Source organism: Pithys albifrons, chromosome 4 (assembly GCF_047495875.1).
Source record: "Pithys albifrons albifrons isolate INPA30051 chromosome 4, PitAlb_v1, whole genome shotgun sequence".
Lineage (NCBI taxonomy): Eukaryota > Metazoa > Chordata > Aves > Passeriformes > Thamnophilidae > Pithys > Pithys albifrons.
The window spans coordinates 93,431,839-93,456,372 of record NC_092461.1 but is presented as its reverse complement, the minus strand read 5'-3'; the positions used below and the strand labels follow the sequence as shown (position 1 = coordinate 93,456,372).

The 24,534-nt window shown below is 41.0% G+C and overlaps 1 protein-coding gene across 1 annotated transcript in view; it reads left to right on the top strand.

Moving 5' to 3' along the window:
* The first annotated feature begins 4,891 nt into the window (after positions 1 to 4,891).
* CDH6 (cadherin 6) overlaps positions 4,892 to 24,534 on the top strand; it is a 99,841-nt gene continuing 80,198 nt past the window's right edge. The window contains exon 1 of the mRNA XM_071555011.1: positions 4,892 to 4,990. The gene's annotated coding sequence lies outside the window, so the exon portion shown is untranslated. The remainder of the gene's footprint in view (positions 4,991 to 24,534) is intronic.

The following is a 24,534-nucleotide window of genomic DNA, read 5'->3' as shown; positions in this document are numbered from 1 at the left end:
GGAAAAACTAGTGAAGGGCCAGGATAGTCAGGATTATTCAAATCAGACTCAGACAGAGTAGCTATTCCTCAAAGAAAAACTATGTTTCTTTGAAACAATTCAAATGTACCCAGAGCTGCAGAGGAATACCTATATCATGGTAGTTGACTGGAAAATTGAATTTCCAGAAGACTTTTGAAAATAAATTCTCATCTTCAACCCAGACAAGAAGATGTGAGTTCCAATTTGTTCAGAGGAGCTACACTATTAATGAGTAAATACAACTATTTCAAGAATAAAGCAAAAATATTCTTACTATTTTTGAATTACCTTCATTCCCTGACTTTCACCACTGAAATAGGGAAAGACAGACATTCAAGAAGCCATGAAACTGCAAGAATTTGCAGTACCAGGTTCCCTACTTGGGAGGCAGCTGAGAGGTTCAGACAGCAAGCTAAGAAAAACCAGGCAGGTTGCATAATGTTTCCACAAAATCAGCAAACTCTGATGCAAATTTTGCTTCTTTGTTCTTTTTTTATCTCACAGCAGGAATCTCTTTCACCTTATACTATCTATGGAACAGGTAGAAATTCAGTACTTCATTATGTGGCTTATGAATCAACCAATCAAACCTTCACCTGCTTTTTGTCCTCACTTCTAGAAGGGGATAAAACATGTAACAAATTCAAATTAGAACAAGACATTCAGATTTGTTGAAATAATCTTTCTACAATTTTGGGGGCCTCATGGGAAGAAGAACAAAACTATTCAGAGAAGGGGAACAAACATGCTATGCAGGCTGCATGCAATCAGTGGGATCCACCTAGCAAACCATCACTCTTTCAGTGGTCAAGGAGATCGGGGGGAATGGAGAGGAGAAGATGGGAAAGTGTTTTGTGCTACACTATTTCTCTGGTATTTGCAACAAACTAAGACTAGGAAAACACTAGGGGTCCATTTCAGTGCTGTGAGAACCACATCTTGCTTGAGGAATGGTAAATTCTGATGTTATCTCAGCCATGACCACTGCCTGGCTAACCCTTGATCACAGCATACAAATCTACAGAACTGGGCTTAGAGACTTGGAAGACATGGCATTTAAGCTTGAGAAAACAAAGCTTCTCACCTCTGGAAAAAAAAAAAGGCAGAAATTGTGAAAAGAAATTCTCTTATATTATAAGGTGTCCCCTTTATAAATTCCGAGTAAGACCCACTTCAATTTTGGAAGATAAGCAGGACTAGGAAAACCCTGAAGTACGGAGTTACAAAGTGAAGCATTCAGATTACTTCGTAGACACAGCAGTTTGGTAGTGAGCCATAGGTGGCTTTTTAGTCTTTAAATCCCACACAGACATCCTCTAGTGTTTGGAAATAGGATTTCTTCTGCATAGCTTCAATAATACCATCATATGTTCCTAGCTCATGCTGTACTGTGTTTCTGTGCTAGTGATGGAGATTCATGGGTATTTTGGTCACAGTCTGCAGGGTTTGGGCATTCCACAGAGACTGCAGAGGCAGCAATTGCCACTTTGGATCTTCTTTCTGATGAATTCAGTGTCAGTCCATGGGCATGAATGCTTGTTTCAGAGAAGATCCACAGACAAGATAGGTATGGGACAGTACTCATCCTAATTTTCACATATGAGGTTGGTTCAAGAGCTGAAAACAATTTTTATCTTCTCTCCAGTCTTACAGTCTCAGCTAGACTCATAAACATTCAGTCCTTTTGTGAATGTTCTTAGATTCTCCACCTCATAACAGGGAAGCTGTTTTCAACCAATGCAGATCATGATCAATTTTAACAATCCTAAATGAGCCTTTTACTCAGCTAATGTATTAGGTGCAGGACCCTTTCTGGGCTATGATGTCATCTACTCTGTGAATTCTAACATTAAAGCTGTCAGTAGAAGAGCATTGAGGAAGAAAAGCACCATCCTGACAATGTCTCTCAAAAATGAAAAGAAGCTTTCTTCCCAGAGCTGTGGACTTAAAGTTGTCAACCACAAGTTCATATAATTAATTAGAAGATAAAAACCTTGTGCACCTGCTCTGGAGAACACAACACTTCTTGCACTAACTCTTTATGACAAAAATGCAGAAGTCCTTCTTGGACATAAATAATCCCACCCTGGCTGAGTAAATAATAATTAAAAAAAATTAGAATAAAATGTTAAAAAAAAAATAAAAGCAACCTTATTAAAGCTAACCAGAATGTGACACATCCAGGACTGAATAATGCCCAAGGAGACCTCAGGGTCAGAGTGGGCAGTGAATCAGACATTGACAATGTAATATGGCAGGTAACAAGAAGGCCTGCAAATGTGGTCTGTCATATAGGAGAGAGAGACTGTATCCAGAAAGCCCCCATGGGAATACTCTGCAAATACTCAATGATCTTCTGACCTGCCATTGCTGGGAAAAAAATAATGAGGGAACCAGGGGAAGTTCAAAGAAGAGCATTCTGAATGATCTGCAGGCTGGAACATCTCAACTGTGGAAAGACTAAAATGGCCGGATAATGGCAGTGGCTTTTCCAGGTGATTTGCTTAACTAGAGTTCACAAACATACGTAAAGCAGAATTCAGTCTCTTTACACTGCTTTGGCTTCTGTAGGTATCATACAGACTTTCCTAAAAGCCTGGTGTTGGACTGAAGGAGGACTGTGTCAACACAGGGACTGTGGGGAATAGCTTGAAGTCCTCCTTAAGGAACCTGTTGTCCACAAAAATCTGATTTGTTACCCAGTGTGTAACAAGCCAATAATTACACACTCAAGAGAGACACTGATTATTTATTTCAGTTGCACAAAGCTGGGTGCTCAGTGGTATTCCACAAATCAAGCACACCAACTATCAAAACTTTTTACTATTTACACATTTCTACAAAAAAAGTAATTAGTGTCTATGGCTACAAGTTACATAGTTCTTTTCTTAATTAATACTCCATCTTCTATTGATTAATGATTCTCTCACTTGTCATGCTAATTAGTCCCATGCTCAGTCTTTCTTTTGAGTCAGCGTGTTTCTTGGGTCAGTAGTCCATGAGTTGGTGGTCGCAATCTTCTTTTGCAAGAATTATCCTTGACCCAGTCAGAGCTGATTTCAGTACAATTGCTGAGTTGGCTTTATTAGTTTCTTCCTTGCCTTGGGAGTTCTGCTAGATATCCTTGGGGCCCCTAAGTTCTGCTTTCTTTGTGTCCACTATCAGTGGTATATTAACAAGCTTTGTTAACTTCCCCCTGGGTTAGAGATGACTGAGGCATGTCAAGTCCTAGACTTCCATAAGGCAATTCTACCAATAAGTAATTTGTTTTTCTAACACCTGAACATCACTTAAAGCTTGCTTGTTTTCTGTTGCAAGGTATAAATCTCCCTTCTTGTTGATTGGGCTTGAAAGTACACAAAGATCAAACATTAAAGAACCTTTCTTAAGTAAATTTTACATATTCCCCACTTTGCAGAAAGCCTAGTACCAGTTTCAGGGATAACAGGTATGCTCTCGATATGGTGTTGCAGCACTGTAGTAATAACGGCACAAGCAGCAAGATTGCTACCTGAATTCCTGGTGCTCAGAGTATTTAAATTATACTTAAAGCCTTGAAATGGTCCAGAAACAGGACACAAAAGTGGCTTAGAGCCAGCACAGGCCCATCCTTAAGACATACAAAAAGCAAAAATTGTGAAAGGTGGGGAGGAGGAAGGGAAGAAAAAGGAAAGGAAAAAGAAAGAAAGCAAATCAAGATCACTTTAGACTGACTAGCAGGGGAAAAAATCATAAAGGTCAAACCTAAGACTATGGAGATGTGAGAGGCAAATGGCAGAAAGCTTCACTTCTTGCAACATTTGTCATGAATCTTAAAGGGACACTGTACAGCTGAATTGGAGTGGACTCCTGTCAGGTAAATAATAAACTGGCAAGCAATTTCCATCTTGTCTTTTAATATTTAGATTAAAAAATCCTAAAGCCTTATTTCAGGCTAAACTTTGGGGGGGATGGAGTAGTGGGGGTGGCTGGAGGTTGTACAACATACATGTGTATAGAGGGGCTCCATGAGTCCCACAGCTAAAGCTGAGATTTCAGCTCGTTCTGCATAAATATTAGTCATAACCTCGTGAGGGGGGGCACCTCTGTGAAGACAGGGACCAAGCAAAGGCAGGCACCTGGAAAATCCTCCTCCACTGCCTCCCATTCACATAGAAACCGCCACGTGTGATCACCCCCGTGAAGTATCATCTCCATTAATAATTCACCGAAATTTCTTGATTCATCAAGTCCGGGAAGTTCCTGGGAAGTGTGGGAAAAGACCAGCAGGGCATATCAGGTGCCAAGACTCAAGACCGGCTCGGAGGATGAGAAGCCGCACAGCACAAACACACAGTTCACAACAGAGGAGCATGCCTCTCCCTCCTCTTTATCCTCCCTCCGCCGATTTTATTCTGCTTTAGCTATCACTACCAAACGATTGGGAAGAAGCTGGCTGCTCTCCACCTCAAGCACGGAGCGGCTCTCGGGAGGGGGGAAGGGGGTGTCCCTAGCACAGCCCTCCCCCTCTGCCCTCCCACCGCATTCAGTTGCAAATCCCTGCCCGCCCGGAGGATCCGGCTCCGCGCCCGCTGCGCCCGCCCGGCCCCAGTGCGGCAGCTCCGGCGGCCGCGGCAGCCGCAGCGCCGGCGCCAGGGGTGCGGGAGCGTGTGTGTGCGGGCTGTGCGCGCCTGCCGGGAGGCGAGCAGAGAGGGAGGAGTTTGGCTTTTTTTTTTTCACCCCTTTCCCTCCCCCTCCTCCTTTTTTTTTTTTTTTTTTTTTTTTTTTTTTATTAATCAGGAGCAGTGAATGGAAACCAATCAGATAGAGAGCCCGGTCGGCTCGGGCTGCCTGCATGCCAGAGTTAAAAAGTGCTGCTGGCCAAGCGGGAGCCCCAGTGCGAGGCGGGGAGGCTGAGCGGCCGGGAAAGGGGCCGGGGAGCAGCACCGCCGACTCGGGCGAGGCTCGGCCCCGTCGTCCCTGCGTGCTGGTAAGGAGATGCGGCTCTGCACCGCTGTAGGGGCAAGTTCCAGCTGTCACCAGCCAGCTGCCTTCTTCGCTTTTTTTTTTCCCTTCCTCTTTTTCTTTTTGCCGTGCTTATTGGGAATGCTAATTAATTGGGGAGGGGGTTGGGGGGACGAGAACGACAAGCACTTATTTTGCAAAGTTGGCAGCTGTCTTGCGGAGGGCTCTGTCCGCAGCGGGGGGACCCCGCCGCGGCTCCGCGCCGTGTCCGGCGCTCAGGGGCGTGTGGGGACCACGTTTGCTGGCGTTGTAAGTCAGGCGAAGGGATGCGGCGTTTTCCTGGGATTGTTATCGCCAGCGAGACACTTCGGGCGAGGAGAGGTGGTTGAGAGCGGGAGAAGGGTCATGTGTGCTTGGAAGAGAAGAATCGTAATAATTAACAGCAACAAAATTATGAATATCTAGAAAATAATAGTAATTTTTAAAGTCTGTCTCTATTTCTTGACACTGTCTAGTTGCTATGACATGTATACAGGGCAAAACCCTTCGGATCACGAGCAAAATCCACGGCAAAGTGCAGAACTGAATGTAGAGCACAGTTGAAATGAGGCGCTCCCTGAGCGAAAGGAAGGGGGCAGAGCGGGCAGATCTGGGGACGTTACAGGAATTGACAAATGTGAAGTCTTTTATTTGGTAAAAGAACGGGTTGCGGAATGATGGAGGTGGTGGAAGTAAGAAGGAAGTACAGGCATTTTTACAAGAGAGAAGTTTGATAATTGCAGAAAGCAAGCTCTGAATTTGGTTATGCAGTAAATGTTTCTAAGGAGCTGGTAACATATTTTGTATGTCAACTATTTATAAATTCATACGTATGTAACACCTACTTACACACACACAGAGGGAAAGCAGTATGCATACGACATGTGTATATTCTCATGCAAAAGATTGAGTCAAGAGATAAGCAATAGCAGTAGAGGTCAATGGCAGTGGAAAGGAGTCTTGTCACTGCTGCAATAAAATCCATATTTTACAGAGAGTTAAATGCAGTACTTTTTATGTGCAAGTGGATGGTCACCTAAGTAACTACTGATGACATTCAAGGATCAGGAAGTTTAATGACCAAAATTACTCCCAGCACAATGGCACAGCTACTACTTTTATACAAATTGAGAGGACGGGGCACCTTTTTCCTTGTACTTGTGTGTGAGGTGGGATTTTAAAGTTCTGCTAATAGTGCATGAGACATTGTGCAGCACAAATTACTTCGAGTGTAAGATCAGTTCTTTCTCCAAATTTACTGTTCTTCCAGCACAGCTGGAATAAAGAGTACAATTCAGGAATCTGTGAGGATGGACATGTACATCCTACATGTGTACTTCATGAGCTATGTGCATGAACATTTATGCAAGGAGAACATTACAAGCAAGAGCAAGGTTATTTCTGTTCGCTTTTGTCACAGGACTGTACGTAATAGCACTCTGGAAATGACATCATTCCCAGGGAATAAAATTGCTTGAACATACAACCTCTTTGGTTTTAATCAAAATAGACGTAATGCTCCCAGTCAAGATAAAGTCTTATCTCTTGTATTTGCTGGGCTGAAATCTATTATGCAGACAGTTCTGTGCAAAATTGCTGGCATGTTACTTAAAACATTCCATAAAATTGATTAACATCTGTTTCTGAGCAATATAATGCTATGGGTAATGGTGCATCCTTATTCATTTTTTTTTCTAATTCTTGTTTAAAGGCAATAAGTTTGCATGTCACAGGAGAGTCGGGTAGGGCTTGGAGGCTTGTGATCAAGATTAAGTAGATTCCTTTATCATGGATATATACAGTTTTAAAGGCCTGGCAGCAATGACACAATTGGATAGCTCCTTTAAACAACCCAACCATGCTAATAAAGACTGTAAGGCTGAATCCCTTTTTACTCTCCTCTAACTTATTATCTGACACAGCACCAGTAAATATATAATCTCATATGCTTTTGGGTTTCAGCTGCACCATAATCTTTCAGGGAATACTTCTAGTGGCTGGCAGTTGACTTTTGAGCTGGGGGAGGGAAGAGGAAAGCAGCCAGTCTTTTCAGAATAACGTAATCAGAGGAAGCAATACTCCTTTTTTTCTTTTTTTCTTTTTTTTTTTTTTTCCCCAGTAAAAATGGCATTGCTTCAGTCCTGTTGTAATTCTCTCCAATTATCCTTTGCAGCCATTTAAGGAACTGGGATCCCTATAGGGACTTATTAGTCCCTCTAGGTATTTTAGTTTTTACACCAGTTCACAGCGCTTGCATATCTCCATGCCAGCACTTTAAAGATTACATTTATAGAAACGGTCATCATTTTCTAACGAAGTTGTTCAGTTAACTTGTGACTCTTCTCTCCCTCCTTCTTCACTTCCCTTGCAGAGCTCTTCCATGCAAACGGTAACCTGCTGCTCAAGGCAGCCTTCACTTTCATAATGTTTGCATTTTGCCATCTGCTGTTTCAATAATATTTAGTTGAGAGACTTCCTTCAAAGCAAAACACATGCATGTTAAAAATTGAGGATTTTTTTTCCCGCTGCTTTCTGCTGAAGAACTCACATTAATGCAAACTTGATAGAAGTTATGAATATGCCTGTGCTGTCACTAACTGAGATCCTTCTCTCAGTGAGCAACCCTCTACTCAAGGGCACACTGGCTTCCTCTGGGCAGGATCCTCCCTGCATACCACTGTCCTTTTAGGTCTGCTACATAACTTATTCTTTGACTGAAGAACTTTTCAGCACACCAATATGCTGCTTGTTAATAGAATCCTGCAGTTTGGGGGAGTTTGGAAGGAACCACTTCTGGGTTTTCCAGTGGATGCCTGTGCTCTGTGTAGTGGTCAAGCAAATCTAGACAGCATTGACATTTATCTGTTCTTACATGAAATGGTGGTCTTTGTCCCTTGCTTAACTGAATTTTCAGTGTGTCCTCTGCCTTTTGTTGACTACTTTTAAATTATGTTCCCTTTCTAGTGCAATCTTGCAGCATTATGACTTAAGATGTGCAGAAAATTGCTTATGGATCTCCTTGGAAATTGTGGCTAATTACTAGAATGAAAGGTAGCTGAAATATATAAAAAGGAATGGTTAGAACCCATTGGAAGCAGCAGATCCCACTGTGATGGTACCTCATCTTACATAATGGTTGCAATTCCTCTAGTGGCTCTGCCGCAATTATACCAGAGTAAAGTAGAATTGGTTTTCAGTATCTTTTGATTATCATAAGCATGCAGGAAGGCTTTGCCTTGGAAGCTAGGTGTTAGGGAGAGTTCTTCATTAACCCTTTGAAGACCTAGTTAGCTGCAATAACTATTTTGATTTTTTCAAAGTCTTTGCGTCATTTGTGGTTTGCTTATTTTTCTTTTGCTTTTTTTCCTAAATAATTACATGGGTTCCCTACTCTTAGAAACAGGGCTGATAAACTCAGTTGTGATTATTCTGACTGCCATGGTGGGGCCAAATTCAGGACCTTTTCAACATGAAGAGTTCTGTGGCACACAGAGCAAATTTCTTCTGCTGACTCTATGCAGGATTCAGCTTGCAGGAAAAACACCATTCTCAAGTTTAAATGTGTTCTGGTTGAGATAAAAATCCAGTAGCAGCTGGATTGCTCATGCTGCTTGCTTAGTCATGTCAGTTCTTTCCAAGGGGTCTGGAAAAACTGTGCTGTGTGAGGAGAGAGGTGTTATGACATCTCATGTTTTTTTTTGTTTGGGATGGAGAGAGAGACGTAGAGGGAATGTTTAGTGTGATTAAACCCAGCTGTTACCTGTCTTTATTGCTTTACCAAAAGTACAGGGCAGACTATTACTCCCTGTCTGACTTTTAAAAACACCCTTGATAAATGTATAATTGATGCAAAACATCAGCAGAAAAAGTCCTCCTCTTTGAGTTGTGCTGTGAGTGATGCCGCAGTGGAACTAGGTGGGGAAAGTACTAGATAAAAGCATTTTTAAACTTGGAGTGCTTGATGTTCAGTTGGGCTTTCTGTACTGTAAATCTCAGCCTAAGAGTTGCTTTTTCGTTCTTCCCCAGTGACTGACTGATATCTGTTGATAGTCCATCCAGCCTCAGGTTCCTAAGCTTCTGCAGGGCCTTGCTGTGTGTCCTAATTCTCATCATTCATCAGCAAATTCCACTCCTCATTTCAGGCAGAGTTATCCCTCCATGACCATCTCATGTGTTTACTTCAGGTGTGGCTGGTTGTCACCATTGTCTTCCACTGAAAGGCCCAAACAAAGACTGTAAATGTTTGGGTTTATGCTTTTGTCTGTTTGTTAGCAGGAGCATTCCCAGAAGGCGCTACCATAACTGTAGGACTGTTTATAGAGTGGTGCGAATAAATGTTACTGCTCAGTACATCCAGTCTTGTGCAGCTGTCCACTCCTCAAATATTTTTCTCCTTCAAAACAAACCAGAAAAGATAGTTTCTCCTGCAACCCTTTTAGCAGCACAAAGGAGCAATGCTGATGGAGAAGAGGAACTGTGTCATTCTGGTGGGGGGAGCCTGTGACCCCTGTCAGGATGGAAGAGACTCATCTGGCATGGTGTCCTTCATGGCTTATGGTGGTGGACCTCCAAAAAGAAGCTTTAAGCAAAGAAGTGATTGCTTAACTGTGATGGTGACAGAGCACTTAGTAGCAACATGCTGAAACATCCAAGATTACAGTGATACTGCATTACCTTTCTTCACACCCAGCCACAAGACGCCCTCTCCATACTCTCCTCTCTGCCAGGCACATGGACAAAAGTGCATATACATTTCCATCTGGTCTCGTTCAGGAACAGTGCCAGCCTGACTATGTTTTAAGTAACCCGTTCAATAATAGCTTTATTTTGGCATTGTGGGCAAATATTTTATGGATTAATTAGCCGGTCTTGTCAGGATATGCATATGTATTTATATGTAGTCAGAAAGGGCTTAATTCTAGCCAGAATGTGACTATTAGATTTGATTTGCAACATAAATACCCATTGTAACCCCTCAGCTCTTCCCTGGTGACACACCGCAGTGCACAGAAGAGAGCACTTTATGAATGAGATCGGTCCTGTACGATCTGGGTACGGTAATTCCTCCCAGCTAAACTAATTTCATTATCTTGATGTAATGTTTACAAGTGCCTGTGAGATAATAGGTAGTCTGTCTTTCCAGCATTCCCACTTCTGCATCTAATCACAGAGCCAGAGCAGGAGAGGACCTAGGAGAAAGGTCAGCAGGAACTGAAATTAACACAGAAATTAACCACTAGTCAAGTTTCCCCAGGTACTGCAGGTGTATGCCTGTCTGGTGTAAAGCAGAGCCACCTACTCCCTATCTGGTGCATTTCAATTCCCAGCTAATAGCTTCTAAAAGCACAAAGGCTGCTTAATCAACACGATCATTAGCATGTAGCTCTGCTTTGTTGTGCAGGTAACACCAAATTCAAAGAAAATACTTGCCTCTGATGGTAACTCCACTTAGCATTCTTGAAAGTCATGCCAATCCAGACATGCAGGAGAGGCAGTGGAATGGTGGGAGAATCACGTGTGCCTGCGGGTCCCAGCTGGGGTGCTGCCACCATGCAGCATGGGGGCCAGCCTCCATACTGACCCTTTCACCCAAGGGAAAGCCTTCTTGCTCCAAAAGGTATCTGTGTGTCCTCCTCCCTCATCCCCCTTAAATCCAATACCGCAACAAAAATAATTAAAAGCACGGTTGCTTTTGGTTTTGCCCTAAGGATTCAGGTGAAATCTGTTTCCTCACTAAATTGATTCTCTTTGAGTGCTTGATGGTTTGTAACTTGTAACTTTAGGGTGTCATTAGTCTGGCAATCATTGTTTGACAAAAGTATCTTCATGGACAGAAAGAAAATGAAATAGCTTATAGTAGCCTGCCAGAAAACAAACAAACAACAGAAAAACACAAAACCCCAAACCAACAAAAAACCCTAGTCATTGTAACATGCTTTGTGGACATTTGGGAGTCATGCTTCCAATAAGGGACAAGTAATAGTTGATTAACATGGGGTCTTCACACAAAAGCTGTTCAAGTATTCCACATTCGCATCTTCACCACGGAGTGCCACCGTGAGACTGGCAGGGAATGCGAATCACAGCAGAGGTGAGTGACTGTCCCAAGGTCACACGAGGAGGCTGGAGGCCATAGCACATCAGGGATGCTGAACCAGTATCTTAACAGCAAGTACAGCTTTCAGTCAACCCTCCTGCCTCTTTGCTGCTCACTCTAGTTTTTGGAGCTGATCAAAGAATGGATGGGGAAAAAAATGTCAGATTTGGGTCTCTTTTTTCATCCAAAATCCAATTATTTTTCTCAAGGACTCCTTCAAACTGCTTTGACACTCTCCCCAAAGGTTTTTCTGGATGTTTTTGCTACTTCGTTCAGCTGTATTTTGTGTGGAGGGGAAGGGGGAGGCTGGGTAGCTCCAGAGATATCTGGGACAGGACTGAGGATCTTATTCCCAGGAGAAAGTAATCTGAGCTGTCCCCAAGCAAGGTGGTGATGACCTTCCTATCTGCATTGGCCCAGTTGGACTGGTCACAGAGTTTCTATACCATTCCCTGCCTCATATATTTCCACCTGCTTATGCCCATGGGAGAGAAGGGCATAAAAAAGTTACATAAAAGGTTGCCTATTCTACATGCTGCTGCCTGTGGTTTGGGGCAGCCAGAGGTCACACCACACTGTCTCTTGCTTACGTCCATGCCTGTATGAATTCATTTCAAAGCACCACTGCTTTGTAAACATCTAAGGAGTAGTATTCCTAGTGCACAGATATGAAGGCGAGTCAAAAGGAAGTAACTTGAATGAGGACATGGTGTACACCAATGCCTCTGACATGGGTATTGATAGTGTAAATAAAATAGAGGGAGAAGTAGAAAGAAAGACCCATTAAATTTACAAGTTATATGGCTAGTTTAGGTTGAAGCAGTACCAGGCTCTGAACTGTGTGCCACCTACTATGCCCTAAAGCTTTTGAAGCTGGCCTGGCAAACTGATCAACCCCTACAAGAATTCAAGAGAACCTATTTCCTCACTTTCACAGTGCAAAGAGTGCTCTGGCAGATCACAGAGTAGGAATATATAGAGTTAGAATCTCTTTCGGGAAGCAAATTTCTTTTGTGAAATTGGTGCTCAATTTAGCTGTCAGGGTTGAAAGGGAAAAAGATGCAGACACATCTTTTAAGTCCACCAGCCACATTCCTTAAAGCAATTCATGCTGTGCCAACCAGTTTTAAAAAACTCTCTATTTCATCTAAACTCCATTTAAGTCTAAATAATATGAATGCCCTGCTATGGTATTTCCCATCTCACTGCTGATAATTACCAAGTTATTTCTGCTATAAACAAAGCATGTTCTTCTCTCTCTCTGACTTATCACACCTGGTCCCAGAGCAGTTTGCTTTTAAACATACCAATAAACTGCACTGAAGTCCAAAAGGCTTTTTGAATACCTAAGTCCTGTGCTGGATCAAGATGTCAGGATCCTATAATGAACTATTTACAACTTCGCAATTATTTCCATGGTGACCAAAACATGACTTCCAACTATTTGTATACTTGGTATCCCTTGGGCAAAACTGGGGTGGAAAAAAACCTGTGTAAGGAATAATCATCATTTCCCATTGAATTTCCTTCAGTGGTACAGCCCTTGATCATTTGTACAGCATGGAGAAGGATTTTCTGCTATCCTTCAGCTCCCATCAGCAGCTGGGGGACAGCTGCAAAGGGCGTGCATAGGACTGGACTGAGACTTTTGCTTGCTGGCTCAGTCTGCTGAAACACAGTGGGAGCATCCTTGCTTTGTGCAAATGTCACTGTGTTGCATCTCTAAAACCAATTTTTAGCTCAGATTCTTCCTTCTGGTGCCTGTGCCTTCAGGTCATCTGCACTTAAGAGGAAGCAGGGCATAAGCATCTGAGGAGAAAAGCAGTCCCAGTGTGTCATAATTACTAATATTTACGGCTATCAGCATGACTCTGCAGACAGTCTAATCTCAAGCAACTTTGAAATTCAGTGCTTTTCAAAGTACCACTTTCCATCAGAAACAGAAGTGTGCACTCTGATTTATAGGAAGGACTTCTCTTGGGAGGAAAACCCCACAAGACAGCACATAATTTATATTGTTACTAAATATTGTAACATGTTAGGGGTCTCTTTTGCAGGATTTCTGAAGCAGATCCTCATTAATCCACCGTAATTCATTTGTCAGGTATCTCAAAGCTACTTGATATCAGAGTTACTTTAATGTATGACAGGGTTTTCCTTAGCAACAGGTTGTAATTTCAACCAGGCTGGTAAATGTGAGGTCAGAAGCTGGTTGCTGCAAATCTAGAAGGTTAAAATACACTGCACATCTTCTTTCCTGTCGCAGTAACGTTGTAAATCCTGTACAAGCAAAAGTAAATACTGGGATTACTCAGGGACCACAGGTTCTGTCCTCTTGGAATGGTCACTTAATATTGAGTATGTTTTTTGTTTATTACAGAAGTTCTTTGTATTTGTCAAATTGGCATTAAAACCAGCCTTCATGGTGATGCAGGCACCTCAGGTGCAGATTTAGTTTCGAGCACTGACCCAAACAAGTATCTGTTACACCTCAGAGGCTGTGGTTCACTACAGACAGAGCTGCTGGAGTCGTGGTCCTGCTGTGGGAAGTCGCAGTGTTAACAACTGGCATCCTAACATGGGCAGGCATCCCAGTGCCAGAACCAGCCAGAAAACTTACTTCTGGAGGCTGAACTGAGCAGGCCAAATGCATAGACTAGAGCGTGCCAGTGACTGCAGCTTCAGTAAGTGTTTGACTGTGGCCAGGTTCGTGCAATCCAGAACACCAGAGGTCTTTTGGTAAGTCCCAAAGGTAGTGTACTTTTCTACTGTGATGACAGAAAGTATCAGATTGTGGCAGTTTCCAGCTGCAATTCCAGCAGAAATGGTGGGGTCAGCATAAAGAGATGATACTTAACCAGATGGTGCTCTAAGTCCCATTCTTCACTTCCTTCAAAGGTGGCCTGGTGGAATGTTTGATATTTTTTATATATACTACTGATGGTAGTTTAGGACTCATGGTTATCCCAGCTTTACTTACGGGATGTTTGTATAAAGGATAATGAGGACATGTTTTTGGGTCCCACCCGACTTTTTCTATATTCTCCTTCCCTTTACAAATTTATCTTCTTCCATGGAACTCTTTCATGCTCATCTGTTGTTTTGTAAGATCTTTTGCCCAGCTCTGTGCATGTTAGAGTCATAGAATTTTTTAGGTTGGAAAACACTGCTAACATCATCAAGTTCAACAGTTAGCCCAGCACTGTCAAGTCCATCTCTAAGCCAAGTCTCTCAGTGCCATCTTGCCTTTGGGAAGACAAGACACACCAAAAGGCCAAAAGTTCAGTAGACTTCAGTGTAATGGAAGTATGTCTTTGTCCTCAGACAGTGCATTATCATGCTCGCTCTGCACTTGCTGTTGTACCATTGACTGCAATTGCCTGAACAAAGCAAAGAGACCAAGCAGGATTCAGCTGCAAGCTGGGATAGGATGAATTATTGTAAATAACTGAGCTGAGCCATTAGAAATAAGTTGTTAATGCAAGCAAGATTAACTTGATGTGCTGCCTGAAATGAGATATTAGAGATGATAGGGAAGAGAGAGAAAGCTTTTCATTTAGATGGAAACAGGACGAATTAATTAAGCAGTAACGAACAGGGAACCTTGCCTTGAATTGATATGAGGTTTGCAGTGCTAATTTAACACAAAGTATAGCTCCCAATTTGTTAATAAATTAATATGACTTTTAAAATTGTTTACTATTTTTTGCTTCTGTGTGGCAAAATGATTATTCTGGCTAGTTAGAGAAACCAATCAGAGCTTTGTAGGTTGAAAAGGGGAAAGATTGTTCTGTTGTGTAATTAAGAAATATACACTAATATCCATGACACCATGAATAAGCACTTCAAAGTAGTAAGTATGCTCTGTATTGCATATTAGATGAAACAATTAACATGGTAACAAGCTGCTCTGGACATACACTGAAAGGGCATGACACTTCAGGAAATGACTGTTTCTTATTTTTTAGTCCAAAGATCTGCTCATCTGACTGACAACATTATCAAGGAGTAATGAGGAAGAAACATCTTTCTTTCCCCTTTTCTTACAATTTTCAAAGCCATTAATTTGGGAGACTTTGTAGTTACCCTATACAAGGGAACTTTTTCTACCCCAGTTAAAGTACGTGATGGAAGTGTGAGACATGGTTTGTGATAGACAAATCCTATAGAAGAACAGGGAAAGCAACCTTGTAGTGACATTGTTTTTTTATTCTCAAACAAAATTTACTCTAGACATTCCATGTAGTTTATTGTAGGATAGCACAACAGTAGCAATTTGTCATGTGTTGTGATGAAATTTGAAGGGTTCATTTCATAAATGAATTATGGATTATAGATTACCTCTGTATATCAACAACAGACCTGTATCTTTTATGTAAATATTCCCTCAACTTTTCCTTCCTCCTCCAATCCATTTTCCCTCATACAGAGATGACTTTTTTCCATCTAATCTTTTAACTAATAAGGTGTTTAATAATTTAACAACCTAAAAAATGAGCATATTTCAAAGGAGTTGGTATCAATGGAAGTGTAAGAGCCTCAGGCTACAAAAAAGTGGATGAGGTTACCGAAGTTTTAGAGTCAGGATCCCAACTGTCTTTCTGCTTCAGGCAGCTATTTTATTAAAGTTGGTATTAAACAACACTGCCTAAGGTCTGATTAACGATTTATGACTTCCTAAGAAGGATTAGCAGAAGCCTATCATTTTTATATTTAAATCTCAATTTGCATCTAAGAGAAGCCATACCCAGGTTTCTACTTTCATTATTTATTATTTTTGTTATTACTATTGCTGCCTCTGAAACATTGCTTACGTGTGAACTTTGCAGGCACCAGTTTGTTGTCCTGATCTATTAGTACCTCATCCCCTCACATGTGTCAGAGGGAAAACTGTCCTCTTGCATCCTGTGATGGGCTTGATCCTGCAGAATGACAGCTTTTGTCTCATGCTGGACTCAGTTGCTCTTCACTGTCCCCAAAGTTCATAGGGACAGAGGGTGATCTGCACTTGGCAGTCCAGCTGAGATCTGGAAGACCAGGAGCTTAAGTTTGTCAAGCAAATATTACTTTGGAGAGTGAATTCCAGATCTACATGACCAAGGCTTGCCTGGCATACCTTCCCAGAGAGCAATTTTCCGTTTTGACATTTACTTTGTGCATGTAGTTAGCAACTCTGTCTCAGTGTTTCAGTTTTATATGAGCCTCACAGCTCTTCTTATGAGGTTGCTACTGGGCGACTGCTGCTAGGAGAGGGGTCAAAGGGTGTTCTGATGCTATATTCTGGGGTGCAAGAGAGCAGAAACTGTTGCAAGGCAGCCCAGAAAGGAGCATGCTATCAGATGGAAAAGGGGTGGTGAGTAGATACCAGTAAATCTGCTAGCCAAACTTTGCTCACTTGCCTGTGTCTGAAATCAGGCCAAAGATGTGCAGCACAGTAGAACAGAGTGGAATTTATTCTATTTCTGGCAAAGCTATTTTTGATTTTTTTTGTTTGTTTGGTGGGGTTTTTTGTTTAGCATTCAAATACAAAATAATAACAGTGGCCTGTTATCTGCAGTTTCAAACTGACCTAATACCCCTTGTTGGCTGTCTTCAAGTTCAGCTGCTTTAGAAAATTGTGTGGCATGTTTTCTTTTTTCCCTTGTGCATTTTCATTTCTGATACTCTTCAGTGGATTTAACACTCATTTCACTAAGGGCTGGATGTGGTGGTCATAGCCTGTAGAGCTAAGGGAAAAGATTGTTAGCTAGGGGCTATGAGCTCCATTGGCTCACAGCAAGGGAGAGGTTATTTTTGTCTTCTTGAGCTTCTCTAGTCAGTAAGACACTAAAAAGCTCTAAAGAAATGTTGATATTTAAGCATTTTCATAGCTTTATTTGAACTTTCAATATGTCCATGACTTTTCTTTTAATCAATAGCTTAGTTTTTGTCTTGGTCTTGAAGGCTTTAAGCTTTAAAATACTAGAGTCGTAATCTGAAAATTGCTGGTTCTTCAAAGCAAAAACAAATGTTACCACATTCAGAGAAAGATTTTCATATTTCTGGCTTTTCAGGATGTGCTAAACTGAATTTTAGTTTTAGGGCTGGCTTCATTCAAGGATCTGCTGTTAGAAGGACTCCAAGAACTGCAGTCAGAGTATTTTCTTGTGGTGCTTGCATTTGGCATGTGCTTGTGGGCTATTACTGTCAGTGGGATTTAAACAAATGCTCAAAAGATTGTGCTGAATCAGGAAGCAGGATCTATGAGGAATAAAGTCCTTAGATGCTGCATTAACAACACTGAAGGTTTCTAGCTTATTCTTTAGTTCTGACTAAACTTTTTTCTAGTCACAGGTTTAGTTAAAAGAGGACAAATGAGTATTATTCCTTTGACTTCCAGGGAGCTGTAATGATAAATATGAGCTGAAAAAACAGACGAAGGAAGCAGAAGAAAATGTGTGAATAAATTATCAACAGTGGACAAGCCCAGGAACTGAGAACAGTCAGTTCACCACACTCTCTCCTCACTCTCCCATTAAAAAGTCCTCAACCATGTAGGCAGAGAGCTGGAGCGGCATCATGGGATTTTCGTGGCCAGAGGCACAGCAACGAACAGCATGAGTGAATAGTTTGTACTTAATCTCTGTGGTGAATTGTTTATCAAAACTATTCTACAGCAGCAGATATTTATTTGTATGACATTAGTGTCCACAGGTCCTAATTGCATGAAGCAGTGCTCTGACCTAATAGAGTCTCAGCTGGCAAATATGTTCAGAGAAATCAGTCTAGCTGCAGGATTATTTGACCAAAATATGGCTAACTTCACAGCAAATGATACTGGAAGAGAATGGTTAAGTGAGTTGCATTCTACGGATAGTTGTATCCTATAGATGTGTAAGTTAAATATGCCAGCTATGCTTTTGTCCAATTAAAGCACACGTATTAAAAAGATAGCTGAATGCTTAATGTATTTTGATTTATTTTGTAGCCACTACTGGAATGGTTTTAAAGTCTTTTGTGCACAAAATTTTCAGGTGAGGTCAAAGTGACTTTTCACTCAACAATGGCTTCTTGATACCCTTAAATGAATGTGAAATAGAAAAAAGAGCCCCAAACAGTAGGTCTGACCATAACACACTAGAATACCTTACATGGAGGAACACCATAGTATCAGACTTAACCCAGGATATCACAATTCTTTAAAAAAAGTGAGGGAGAGAACTAGTAAATAAAAGGTGAGGTACAGAACATTTTCTGGGAGCTCGTGGGGGTCAGGCGAGACCATACTATGTGATTTCAGTAGTCTTCAGGATAAATTTTGCCCTCAAGGCTACACATCTTTCTACTGTATTTGTGAGTAGAGCTGTTGCTAGGAAAAAACCCTCGTATTTGCTTTGTTTTTTATTTTATTCCTATTCAGTGACTACGCAGTGTGAACTATATAAGCTATTAAGCCTTGGTCAATAGGTACGTTATGGTTATCCCAGGTTCCATTCTGCAGCAAGTTTTAACAGTTCTGTTGGAAATGTTGACTATGCCACCACAATTTGCAGAAATGGACACTTCAAAAGAACTGCTAGATGTAAACAATCTGTCAACAGATATACACATCTCTCAACCTCTGCTTTTAGATGCCTATTACTAGTAGAGTTCCACCACACAACAATGGTCTAAAATGTTATCACATGGACATCACTTCCAGGAGAACATGTGGACATCAGCTTGAAATGGAGTGTCAGCTAACCTGAATCTAAACCATAAAGCCAAATACGTTCCCATGATGAAGGTTGCACAAATGGCCTCATCTTGACATGACTGAATGAGGGAAATGCATAAAGTTGTGATCTCTTAACATCTGCTCCTGCCTCATTTTCTTAATCTCATCAGAATGAGCAGACACCTAACCCTGCATTCCCACACCCCAGCTTTAAATGGGTTACTGGTGTTTTGCACTTTCCTGCTTGAGTCTTCTTGCTGCTTCAACCCAGCTCTGAAATGTGTCCCTCCAGGTTAGCTTGCATAAACATAAGCCCCAAATTAGCATTGCAAGCAACCATTGCCCTCAAAAACCAGTAGTTTGTCTGTGCTCAGTGCATATTTGCCATCTGTTAATGCACTGAAAAAGGAAAAAAAAGAATCTTGGTCAAGTCCTTAATTGGAAGTAAATCCATGTCTAACTCCAGTAACTTTAAGAAACTGTCATCATGTTTACCAGCTGATGTACAAGCCTCTGTGACTGCAACGCAGAGGATCCTTTTAGGAGAGTTTGGGCTCTGCATTGTTTCTGCTTACCTGAACAAATGCCAAAGGGAGGGAGTATGTTTTCACAGAGGCAGCCTTCTGGTTGTTGTCCACTGTGCAGAACAGGGTGTATACCTGTGCACTGAAAGTCTTCTGCACTTCTTGCCTGCTTGGCTCTATGCACAGCTCACATACCTTGTAATATAAATACTCAGCTTTGCTTTCTCAGCTCTAACCCTTCCCATGCAAAGTCAGAAGTGTGGATACTGTGCCAAAAATAGGAAGCTGAATCCTAGCTCCTTGCAGAAATGATCTCTTTAAAAGCCATAAGCAAAGAGGGAAAAGGATCTCGGACCATCTTACACCAGAAAGGGTATTTTGGTTGTCTGTGGGATTTTTTTGCTCTATCAGAAAAAAAAAAAAAAACCAAAACAATTAAAAGATCGAAATTACAACCCCAGTTCTTCTAGAGACAGGGATGAGCATTTTACCCTGACTCCTACTCAGGATAAGTAGTGTGTGACAGTTTGGCTTGTGCTACCCCATTACTATTCAGACCACTGGCACTGGAAAAAAATACAGGACTGTCAATGCAAGAAGTGTAGAATGGTGAAAATTTGTAAAGAATATGATTTTATTTTACTTCTAAAATTCTGTCTATTTTCAATAGGAAAAAGACTCTGAGCATTTATCTTTTTTCCCCACAATATAGGGGATTGATAAATGCCTCTGGGGGAGGGACATTTTTGGACAGAACAAAACACTCTCCAGAAGTTTTTAAATAATGCTACTTGGACAAGGTAGTTCAGTAAGAATGTTTAAAAGGCCTCTCACAAGAGAAATTCTGCATCTTTATTTCACAGCTCACCCTCACATGTCTGTCTCTTTCAATAAACTATTACTCTGCCATTGTGGGTATCACACATCTTCAGTATGTTGATACGTACCTGTTTATTCCTCAGGGGATTGGCAAGCAAAGGGGTTTTTGAAATCCCTCTGTGTTCAAGGCCCCTACTCAAATCCCATCTAGAACGGATGCCAGCAGTCAGAAGCACCGTTAGTATCACCTAATGGCTCTGCACAGGACTGTGTAAGCAAAACAAGTATTTCATTCTCTTTCATACAGGAAAAAAAATTAAATAGCAGTGTGTTCTAGTAGTGGGTTGTACTAATAGCATCATTTGGTGAGAACTTCAGTGGCACTGGCACATGAACCAGTAGCAGAGTGGTGTGGAGCATGGTGTGGAGCATGGCACCGCAGAGCAAACTCTAGGCTCCTTGGTGATGTGGGCTGAATAAATGCTCATTGCTGCTATTAATCCATTATCTGTTTTGTGGACAAATAAAAGCCTTCAGCCTCTGCAGCTGCCAGTGTCGACACTGCAGAAACATTGCAGCAGTAGAGAGATTTAAAGGGGGGAAAAAAAAGTGTTCCTTCTACGGTAGCTGATTTACCATGGAGACAGGCACTGGAAGGTACCCTGAACTTTTGGGCCCCTGAGCTACTCAAAGAGCCTGTGACCTGTCTTTTCTCATATCTGCAGACAGGGGAGTCTCTTATCTCAGAGTGGAATTCACTTTTCTCACATTGTACTCATGCAGTGAAAGACCTGTAATGTATATACCCACTTTAGGACACATTTTTAAATCATAAAACTTTGACTTGAGGTATCTCCTGTGATGGAGGAGGAACAGGAAAGAGGGCACAAAAGATAGTCAGTTTTGCAATGACCCGTTGGAGACCACTTTTTGAAAAGGAATTGGGCGACTCGTGGTTTAAGTGTCAGTGCCCTTCCTTTCGTGAATGATCTTTTACTCATGCTGAGTTCAAATTTTTTTCCTGAAGTGTGTTTTATAACTGCCTTTTAAGGTCTTTATACCACAGAGCAGATCACTTGCAAATTTGCAACGGAAAAATTGTTTCATGAAGTCAATAGTAACTCACTTGAATAGGTGCTTGCAGAACTGGACACTGGGGGTTGAAGATTGAGTATGCAAGCTTCGTAGAAATGCACCTTAACAGAAGCACAGGGATACAAAAAAGGGACCATATGGCATGCAGTTTTAAGTAGAACTAATTTTTGCCCTCACACAACTCGATGTATATGCATCTAGAATGCATATATCTGTTCATCCCATCCTTTCATTTCACTTAAATCCAGGTCAGATGTAAAGCTTAGCTTTAAGTGTCAGTTCATCGGACAGACATATCAGTATTCTTCCAAGGCAAAAGCAAAGCAAAACCAAATGAAATTTATGACAGGACATGATTCTGTTTTCTGTCATTTAGACTGGGCAAATGACAGCACCTACATTCACTCTTACTTAAATTGGATTATTGGTCCTCCCTCTCCACTGGACATCTCGGTGACATTTTCAGTGGGCTTCTGTGAGTTTGCAAGTTTGAGATTTTACCAATAGATGCTGATGAAATTATTGTCAGCTTATGTGACTAAAAGCAATGAACATTTTGTATTTTAGTTTTCTGGTGCTGTTTGTTTCATCTCAAAATTTACTGCATATGTCATTCCTTGTTGTCCACTCTTAGCATTGATTTTCTTAAAGCTCTGACCCATTAAGGTAAAAATCTTTTTATACAGGGATTTTACTTAAAAAGTAAAATCTGTAGCTCTTGCATATAAAGAAAGCCTTGAAAACATGAAGTCTACCAAAGGAAAAATATAAAAAAACAATCTTAAGTTATTTTAAGTCAATCCAGCTTATGATTTATTTGGAGACTTTGGGTTGTCAATACAGTACATTTAATTGCAGTAATTTATTACTTCCTTGCTAACTAATTGGTTATTACCTTACCAGCAAACTTTTCTCTCAGCTTTCTGGAGCAAGGCAGATTTCGAGACTCAACTTCTCTCTGTTCTTGTGGTCTCACTAACTCACCCATGTGCAGCCTGGCCAAAGACACACAGATGCCTTGGTCACAAGGGGCTAAATAAAACAGAAATGTATCAAGTAAAGGTGAATGATAATGACTGTAACGCTTAACACTTGCCTGTTCCTCTGTGTCCAAGTGCTTCACAAGCAGGAACTAATTACGATATGGTCAGTAATAATAGTGTATTCAAAGAGATGCTAAATTGTGCTCTTATTGTAATAAACTCCTGTGCTGGGTTAGGAAATCGCTAGATTACAAGATAGAAGGAGGCAGCTTTAGAATAATTCCTCTGTAACCTCATGCACCCAGGTTCCTCACTGGGGATGGCAACATTCACACTTGCCCACAAAACCTACTTACTCAGGAGAGGTTACTACCTTGCCTGCATTGCGTTGCTTCAGCTGACTAGGTGCAAGGGGCTGCAAGGCTCCAGGAACTTCCACCTTGGTCTGTTTGTGAGAGGACACAGGAAAAGGGTTGTAAAAACATTTTTTAATGGCCACAGGTTTAAAGCAAGCTGTCTAACCCCTAAAGCATTTTCAGTTACATGCTGCAGAGCAAGACAAAAAAAAATCTCTTTGCTGCTCTGCTGTACTGCTGTAGCATAGTCATCCTGTGTTTTTTCCTTGAAGTGTGTGATGTCACAAAAAATTAAATACTTGACCAAAAAGAATTAGGATTGCAGGGGGAAAAAATAGATTTGTAATATCAACGTGATTATAGATACAGGTAATAGATAACTCATTTTTTTTCTTGTGAGGCAAAAAAGATACCTATTTTGAAACACTGAAAAAATGTCTCATTTTTAATGAGGTGTGTCTAGAAACAAAGGGGAAAGCATCATCCATGGTTTTTTGCATTTACTTACTTGAAGAAAAACTCTAAAGGGAAAATTCCCATTTCCATGTAATTTTTTACCTTCAGCCAATAACCCTTTCCCAGAATTAAGTCACTGCATGGAAGAGGTGATGGCAGATACTTTCTAAATTGTGTGTGTTGTGCTTTCTTGCTACTGAAGCAACTGCTCTCCAGGCTCTGTGCGGATGCACCGGAGCTGCACCTTGGGGGTGCCAGGACAAGGTGAAATGATTGCCATTGCCCACCAAGGACAAAAGTCATTCTGGATAAGAGGGAACTATTAACCGACAAAGTTTTAGGCATTAAACAAACTTTGTAAATAAGCAGGGCATTCTGTTGTCTTGGCCAAGCTCCCAAACAAGAAGTTCGTGTCATTTCTGAGCTTACCCAGCACCCATCACTGAAGGCAATTTTGCCTTTCCTTGTAAGGGATGGTGTGTAGATGAGCTTCCCTATCCATGCTTTGGATGACAAAGAAATACAGAGCCACTGTAAAAACTTACAGAAGAAATACAGAGACACTTAAAGAAATATAGAGCCACTAAATAGCAATGGTGAATACCCTAGTCACTGGCAAAGTTCAGCATTATGGAAGAACACCCACTCCCAACTTTAGTTTCCTGACATTAAAAATTGGTCTTTAAATACCAGCCATGTGAAATCCATTCTAATGCAAGAGAGAAGGCATTTCTGAATCACTTCAGTGTTTATAATATAGATTTAATGAGGTGGATGTTGCCACATGGGTGGTAACAGCTTGGGTTATATTTTTTCTGCTGGTCATTGCTTAAGCAGCATTCAGTGGTAGTTTCCCTGGGCTAAGCTGCTGAATGTCTTTTTCTCTCAGCTTTCTAAAAATTAAGGGTAATTCAACTCCTGTGAATGATAGCCTACATATAATAACCTAGCTCCAACTGGAGCTCCTTTAAAGAGGTTATCATTCCTTTTAATTAAATAAAAAATAAACACTAAAATAATAAAAAATAAATTTTAAAAAATGTTGGTCCTTTCTTATTGGCAAGGAGTATGATTTCTCTTCTCATCAACCTACTCGATGTTCAGTAAGTTCTATAACTTCGGTGAATTCTGAAAGCACTTTTTAAAGGTATTACAGCATGATTTTACCAAACATGCTGAAACCATATAGCCAATACCTATGTGACCTAAACTTTCATGGTTATTAAAGCACCAGAAACATGGAAGATGTTAGATTTTTGGCAGAGCTAGCATAGCCCATGATCTATTTATCTAGAAGAAGTTAATTTTCCAAAATGCTGTTTTAAGAAAACAATAGCAAACAGAAGGTGTTTACACTCAGACCAGGGTAATACATTAAATAGAAAAAAAGCTCAACAAGAGAGAGTAAAAAAAAAAAAACCAAATAAAAAAATCCCCAGCTACCCAAATAGACTGTGGAAAATGGAAATGATTAAAAAAAATCTCTGCTCAAAAAAACATCTGC